Source organism: Dermacentor andersoni, chromosome 2, assembly GCF_023375885.2.
Source record: "Dermacentor andersoni chromosome 2, qqDerAnde1_hic_scaffold, whole genome shotgun sequence".
NCBI lineage: Eukaryota > Metazoa > Arthropoda > Arachnida > Ixodida > Ixodidae > Dermacentor > Dermacentor andersoni.
This window is the reverse complement of record NC_092815.1, coordinates 24,735,287-24,743,683: the sequence shown is the minus strand read 5'-3', so window position 1 is coordinate 24,743,683 and position 8,397 is coordinate 24,735,287. Positions and strand designations below refer to the sequence as shown.

The 8,397-nt window shown below is 47.4% G+C and overlaps 1 pseudogene; it reads right to left on the bottom strand.

Moving 5' to 3' along the window:
* Window positions 1-497: 497 nt before the first annotated feature.
* LOC126542181 (zinc finger MYM-type protein 1-like) lies at window positions 498-4,105 on the bottom strand (annotated as a pseudogene).
* Between the last annotated feature and the right edge of the window lie 4,292 nt (window positions 4,106-8,397).

Sequence of the window (8,397 nt, the reverse complement as noted above, 5' to 3'; positions counted from 1 at the left end):
GCGGCCGCATTTCCTGTCTCAACGTGTCCGTGCGCCGCCGTCACGGGCGCCTCTCGCAAGCCGTTCCTTCTTGCCCTCGACTCCGAGAGTATAAAAGCAGCTGCCCCCGGACGCCAAGAGAGAGGCTCCGATTTCTTCCGTCGAGTAACGTGGTCTCCCGTCTCCACTTTGGTCGACCTGACCGGCCGCTCTTTTGCGATGCTATAATAAACCAGTTGTTCTGTTAGCAGTCGACTCATCCTTTGCCAGGACCTTCGGATGCTTCCAGCTGTGCCCCAGGCCGCCAGGCCAACGCTACCCTTGGGGCTTGCGACCCAGATGCAACAGGGCGAAATGCGAAAACATCCGTCTACCTAGATTTAGGTGCACGTTAAAGAACTCCAGGTGGTCCAAATTTTCGGAGTCCTCCACTATGGCTTGCTTTATAATCAGAAAGTGGTTTTGGCACGTAAAAACCCCATAATTTTTTTAAATTATAGATTTGAGCGAGAGGTGGTCACCAGTTCATGGTAAGTATACGATATGGGATGCGAGGTCAGCATGCGTTGTGTGTAACAAGTCGAGGGTTATTTGATATCCTGGAGACCTAAGTGACTAGTGCGTGAGAAAAAAGCGGAGCCTAAATTAAGAAAGTTGTCAGCCTGTTGAGAGGATGGCAAAAAATGTAGTAGCAGGATGTTTCACATTATGCTTGGAAAGTTAAAATCTCCCAGCATAAACAAAGGGCAAGAAGGAAAACGAGAAGACACTATGTTGTTGAGGGAGACGGGGAACTTATGCGTTGTATTCTGACTATCTTTAACTGGGCTGAAGGCCTTCTAAACACACCAGTGTGGATAAGCGTTTCCAGCATCGCAGTAACATATAAATTAACATTTATCATACTTACACAGTAGTGCTCCTACTAAGAAAATTAAACTTAATATAGCACATGGTAAAACAATCAAATAAAGAAGCAGTATTAGATAAGTGAAAAATAAGAAAAATGAAAAAAAGAACAGGTACCCACCGGCAACCAAATAACATTAGTTAACTAGATCGCAATATAGCTTCAATATAGTATTTTTCACAACAGGAGAGAAAACTAACACCTTTAAGCAAAGTGTATATCAATTACAACTTTGGTAAAGACGCGCTACATTAAAAAAAAATATTAATACACTCTTGTGGCCCCAACTGGTGATTCTAAACGCTGCAAATGAGAAAAAGAACAACAAAAAGGCATATAAGAAAAGAATGACAAAAACAAATAAAAGAGAGGAGAGAAATGCGAAAATAGAGCAAGCAATAGGCGTTTCCGTCAATGTCGCATTTGGTTATACAGTACAGAAGGTTTCACAAGCGCAAATAACAATTTTCAGACTATACAATTTTCCCTACACAAGCTAGGTCACCGACGTGGCCTCGGACAGCACCCTACATGGAGTCTCAAAGCGATGACAGGGACAGACGAAGGTTTCATCACAACCACAGAAGTCAATGCCTGCGCTGTGACAGTACAAGACAATGCACAGCCGGGATTTATTCGATGGTGAAGCGGGTGTTTCGATACCGGTATAGGTATCGGTTCTACGCCCGTGGCGCACACTTTTCCCGTGAAAGCGCCGCAGAGATACGATAGGGTATTATTGTACTGGCATACTAGTGCAGACGTATACGTCGATTACTGTGCGCAGCATCATACATGTCGACAACGCGCTGAAGATCTATCTTATTGGCAAGAGATCACTCGACCGAAAGCACAGCTAGGTTAGTCAGACGTTTATTCGTCATCCTGCTGCGAAGATAAGCCTTCAGTCTTCGAAGGCACGAAAACGTGCGCTCGCACGATGACGACGATGCCGGTATCGTCACGGCGATAGCAGCCAGCTTGCGCAGTTCGCGGAAGGCTAGTTTATATTCTCCCAAGACAGTCACGAATTGCAGCAGTGTCTCTGTCTAGCACTTCCTTCCGGCTTCGTGCGCTGAAGAACTTTCGTTATCAGCTTGCGCTCAACTGCAACGCTTTCGCATGCATAGCGCTCGGCGACAAGCTTGAGCAAGGAGATGTCCATAAAGTTCTCACTCCGTGGGTGGAGGGCGCTAACTCAGCAGAGTAAATCACAATTCTGCGTGAACCGCCTAGTCAGTTCCGCAATCAGATGGGCCAAAACGGGGAGGACAAATTTGACTCTGTATGTTTCCTTTGAATCTGGAAGCTCTTCTTGAACGGGCCGTCCTTCGCTCGATACATACTGTTCTAAATGCAGCGGAAGGTGCGTCATTCAGTCGTTTTCTCGTTGGGAATCCCCGTTCTCCCCAGAAACACTGTAGGTTCGCGCCCAGACAGTGTCAAATGCGTTCTGCGAATTTCTAATGTCGGAGAACTCGTCAATGACTGTGCGTGCCATGAGGCATGCCTGACTAATATTGCAGTCTCTACATTGCAATAAATCCGGAAGAACCTTAAGGCGACTGAGTACCCTGGTAGATAAGCTTAAATGGAAGAGAAACGAGAAGTTCATTTGCTCAAGCAGACCCCTAGCTGCCGATGTCCGCCTGCTGTTTGCGGGGATGACTTCGGCGAGATATACAAAGACAGGAGGAAAGTTTTTCATTGCCGCTGTGCAAGCCACTATCTGGCAGGCCCATCGTTATCGTTGAGAGGCTGGATCTCTATCACTGGCAATGACAACCTTTTCTGCACATATACGTACAGAGAGGGAATTGCACATCCACTCAGGAAAACATAGAGGCATTCTAAAAGAAAGAAAAAAAAACCCTCACCGGTTTTATTACCTCGCAGACGTCCACGATGATTATATTGAGGTGGTAGTTCATGTAGTGGATGCACACTGCCTGCGGCGATTCCAGCCTGAACAGCGCCTGGACGCCCCTTGAGGTAGCGCACATGACACTCGCACCATCACGTGTTTGAGCAATGCACAGCTGAGTATCTATGCCACAGCGATTCGACGTTTCCCTTACGTAGCCCAGGAGTGACTTTGCATCCAAGTGTTCAACGTTGCCGAATTCAAGAAACCGCTAAAGACTTGTGTAGTACCTCACTGCAACTGATAATTCTTCGGTGTTGCTTAGATCCTTGGTTTCATCGACAATAAGTGAAACGTACTTGGAGATTTTTATCTCTTCCTTTATACTTGTTAGTATCATGCGGCTGAGAACTTCAAGGATCTGGTCTTGTATCGAATGATGAACGTGCTTCACGTTCGCTGCTACACCATTCAGTTTCTTTCCGACAATATCTTCATATTTGCGACACATGTTCAAGAGCTCAACGAAGTTTCCCTTGTTTTCACTTGTGGCACTTTCATCGTGGCCCCTCTGAGCGACTATATATCTGCGACTCTATATCTATATATCTGCGACTCTTGCCATATAGAGGTGATTTTCCTCCACCTCCCTGGATTACGCGTCGCTGAGACGTGTTGCAACGACTTGCTCTGTCCTCCCGACTTCATCTGCGTGTAGGAAACCCACGATGCCTGGCAAGACTTATGCGCGAGTGAGTTTTTGTGCTTTCTGAAACCAGCATCTTTTACTAGGACTTTTTTCCAGTTACTGTATTCACCGTTGACAAATGCAGATTTCTCATTGGCACCAGTAGAAAACATTCTGCAAGGGTAACAGAAAGCTGCATCGGCCTGCGCGCTCTACTCCAACAGAAGAATAGGCGGTACCAGTCCGAGGGAAAGCTTCTGCTCAATTTGCCGTACTTCTTAGATAGAAATGGGTTCAGTATTGGCTGTGTGGGTGATTCTGTCTTTAATTTCGAAATGCCCAACTGGCCTGCATGGTCGACATCCACTTCCGAGGCGGGGAATTCGGTCGCGAAATCAGGTTCGTCCCTTGCTGCACACGATGCGGAAAGCTCGTCGCACTCACTGTTCAATTTCACCGACGAAAACGGACAAGCGTCGTCAGAAGTGACGCTGCTCACAGTCTCTTCAAGCGAAATCAAAACGGAGCGCTGAGGATTTTCTTGTTCATGGAGCATCTCCGAATCTCCCATTGTTGAAGCAGAAAGCTCGGTGCGGGCGCATTGCTGCTTGGCCCGCTTGCTTGCATTCGAAAAAAAGTCGGCAATGGACTTTTTATGCGACATCCTAAGGCAACTCAAAGGTCCTGCGGCGTCGACCACACGTCGGAGCCTCTTCCTGTGGTGATATGGGCTGCCGTTTCCTCCCGCGACACGAGCACTGCTTGCGAGAGAGCAAACTAACTGGCTGAATTGGTTGGTGCCACCGCTACAATGAATCTAGAAGGGGTCAGTGCAATGAACTGAATGGCTGCGCCGCATCGCGAATGGTGCGCCCAGGGGCGATCGTAGCTATGGCGCTGTCGTCGCTCACTACTGAAGCTCCTGTAACATCTCAATACGGCGAAAAGCATTTCTTAGACGTTTACCAGGGGCAACCTACCCCATTCATTACTCGCCTATCCAGGAGTCAACACAGCTTTGACGCCGACTTTGACGGGTCAGGAAGAGACCCTCTACGTGAAAATGTGAATCTGAAATAGGCCCAAGTCAACCGCTACCGAAGAACAGCGCCTACCTTAGATTCCCAGATTACAATACCGTCACATATTTCATACCATCGGAGGCGGAGTTCAGCTGAACAGCGTGAAATTCAGAGCGCGTGTATACATGACAGTACCGCGGCAGAGAAGGCGACGCTAGAAACTCGCTTTGAGAAGAAGAAGACCAGTCTCGCGGCAAAGCCACATCGCCAACGCGCGGCTCGGCTCAGCTCGCGCTGTTGATTGCTGGTGTCTTTTTCGACAGTGCTTCGGGCTGTCTCGCCGTTCCCGGTGGCTGTGCCTTTACATTAGGAGCCGCCAATCAACCTCTTCTCAATTGGTGGAGGTGCTGGGACTCAAACCCCGTCGCTTGAAACCCTGGAGCTGCGATCAAGAACGCTACCGCCCGCCATGAGCGACAGCCCATCCCAAACGGCGCCACCACCACAGTCCGTCACCTGCACCGGCGTTCCACGGCAACGGGACCCCAAGACCTCCAGCGGTGCATACGACGAAGAAGTAGAAGACTGGTTTGCGTCATATGAACGGGTGAGCGCGCACACGATGTGGGATGATCCAGTGAAGTTAACTCACGTCATCTTTTATCTGGCTGGTGTTGCCCAACTCTGGTTTCACAACCACGAAAGTGACGTACCCACATGGTCAGGTCAGTCTTCAAGACAACCTTTACGGAAGTGTTCGGCTGACCGGCTGTTCGCAAGCTGCGCGCTGAACAACGCGTCCGCGCCCGAGCACAGCAGACGGCAGAAACGTTCACGAGCTACATTGAAGACGTCGTGGAACTTTGTAAACGAGTCAACGCCGCAATGCCCGAAGCTGAGCGAATTCACCATATACTGAAAGGCATTGATGACGGCGCATTCCAGATGCTCCTAGCCAGGAATCCGCGCACTGTGTCCGAAGTCGTCAGGCTATGCCATAGTTACAATGAGTTAAGGAAGCAACGCGCTTCGACTCGGCATGCTCTGGGAAGCGACGACTCGTTGGCGAGCCTTGACAGCATGTACGACCCATCCTCATTCTTTCAGCGGGTCAAGGACTTCGTGCGTCAGGTAGTTGCCCGCCAATTTTCTTTCTCCTCTTCTCCTCCTCTATCTTCATCCTCCTACTTTCTCCTCTTCTGTTCAACTTTTTCTCATCTTGGACTTTGCACCGCGTCGAATGTGCACATACCCTGTGGAGCTCACTGGGCTTCGCCACATTAGCCTCTTGACAGCTGTGATTATCCCTGACCTCCCCGCAAAAACATTGCAGAAGTGGCAGCGCTTACCTTTCTACTAGCACGCAAGTCGAGAGGCTAGCTAGATAGAATGGTAGAGAAGAGGGGGGAGAGGAAGGCAGAGATAGGGTAGAGCAGACGCAGTCGCTAAGCGAATAAATAACAGCCTTGCCCCTCTTCTCCCATAGTTTCCATTCAACGGGAAGGGAGGGGGGTGGGGATACAGAAAAGATGACGTGAGAAGGCGACGAAACACTGCTTTTATAGACTCGACAGCCGTTGCGGGGAAAAGGGATAAATTTAAGTTCAAGGTACGGCAAGATACGTTCCAAGTATTTTTGAAAAATAAATGTCATGCAAATATATCAAGCGGACAACTTACGCAGGGCCTGCAGAAAAAGAGGCGCATTATATAAAGCACACCGCAAGGTCTAGGCAACACCACGGAAGCGTCGGCACGTCAAATCAACACTTCCGTGCTCGGCGGGGTAGCTTTGCGACGATGTCATATCTCGAGGTTGCAGATTTGATTCCGACCGCGGCAGCCGCATTTCGACGGAGGTGGAATAAAGAACGCCATAATTCAATTAAAGTTTAATAATTCTGCCACGATGCGATGTGCCATGTGAGGCAGTGACAATATTCAACCCTCTCGGGTGTTATAAGATGTGACGCACAACAATGACTCATGCAAACACCTCTCCCCTTGTCTTCTGTGTACTACGCAGAAAAACAGCAGGGGTGCACGCAAGGTAACGTTTAACGTCAACTCGGCACTCTCGCGTTGGACTGAACGTCGAAGAAATGAAACATTCGCCGTCAGCACCACCGCGAATTACCGTCAAAGAAAACTGCTCACAAAGCTTCGCGTACATCGATTCCCACAGTGCGTGGGACCTGCATAATTTTTCCTTAATTCCTGCTACCGGATGTACTCGTCGATGAGCTTGTTGGATTCCTGGCCCACACGCCACTTCGAGCCGCAACACTCCCAAGTGCGTCGGCATTGGGCACGCGTGTCTTTACCAACAGGCAATTAGGTTCTAAGTGGTGGCGTCCTGCAAGGGTGCGTGGGTTACCGGGTCTCTTTGAGAATAGGCAGCGTTACCCCAACAGTTTTATGTGAGAAAAGCTGCGGCTTATAAGGGTCATGACCTCTCAACTCGTTTGACCCCACCTGAGATATTGTGGCCGAGGCTATTATATCCGACGCCCCAACTTAACACAATGTTGACGCAAGCAGACGGAAAACGAATAAATGTAGCCTATTTTTAAATTTATTTAGAACTGTTGGAACCATTTTTGGCTCATTGTGGCAGTTCGCGCTGTATTTAAAGCGCCTATTCTATCGCAAGCGCGAAGGAAATTGCTTGGGATCACAACTTTTCTGTAATAAATTGTTGTGCTTAAACAAGGCCATCCTTTGTAAGCGGCGCTGCTCTCACACATCTGCCTCCAAATTATGAGACATCAAAATCGACATTTTGTTCCATACCACCTACCTGAAATATTTGAAAAAAAGAGTGAAATATTTTTTGTTTGGCCTTAAAGCTCGCAAATTTGGCTATAATGGGACGGCATTTGGTCGGTCAAAACTGACAAATGCGGTGCGCGCTATCAATCAAGTCGGTGTTGTAAGATTCGGAAACCTCTTCTATCACGGTTGACAGTTTATGTTCTGCTTCGCTCCAGGTTTCTTTAGCGTCTTAAGGCTATGAAATATTAAACTGTCACGCCTCGATCTATCGTCAAATTCATCAGTGCGTGTTTGGACGAAATTACTGCGGTGTGTTAAAGTGCCAAATATGTTGTGCACTTCTGGTAATTCTTTACCAAGATTATCGAAGTTGTGCCATTTTTCTTCAAGTTCGTACGGTCGTTTTTGTATTCCTGTGATTTTTATTTCTGCGTTTGTTTGCCATTTCTAATAGCCTTCACATCAGCAGCCAGCATAGTTTGTGGTTTCGAACTATGGAGGGAACGAGCGTCTACCTGTTTTAGCAATAGAAACAGTACTTTCATCTGTTCCGCGGGGTTTTCTGTTAAAGATTATACTTAAAGTAAGTTCTCTGAACTATTATAAAATTTTAAAATTTAGGAACAATTTATTATTGATGTCTTAATATTTATTCACGTGGGATATTCGTCACGTTTCTAGATAAGAATATTTAAGAACAGCCTAAAAACGTTCATCTTGTTTTCCTAATAACCAGCGATGTTAGAGACAACTCTTGTTCGAAACTATAGTCGGCTGTTCTTCCACCCTTAAAGCAAATATTCTCCAGAAGTAATGTAATTACGCACGAAACGCTCGGCTGCTTCAGTAGCCTATTTCACTTCTTGCCTATTGATATGCTTGTCTATTCGGGCACGTAGCCAGTGAAACATATCCTTTATGGGTGATTGGCCAAGTATTGGAAAATGCGCGATGGCCCTAATTGCCCGTTCGGGCACATATCCAGTGGCGCGTAAGCCTTAGCCCCAGTTGTTATCTACTTGGCAATACGGCACCCGCAAACTAGAAGATACAAGAAAGTTTTGCTTTAAAGTAAAGAAAAATTGCCAGAAGAACTTTGAAGTTGTTACTACTTCTCTAGTCGTTGCCTATCCTCTATGAACTCTTCTGAAAGACCGTG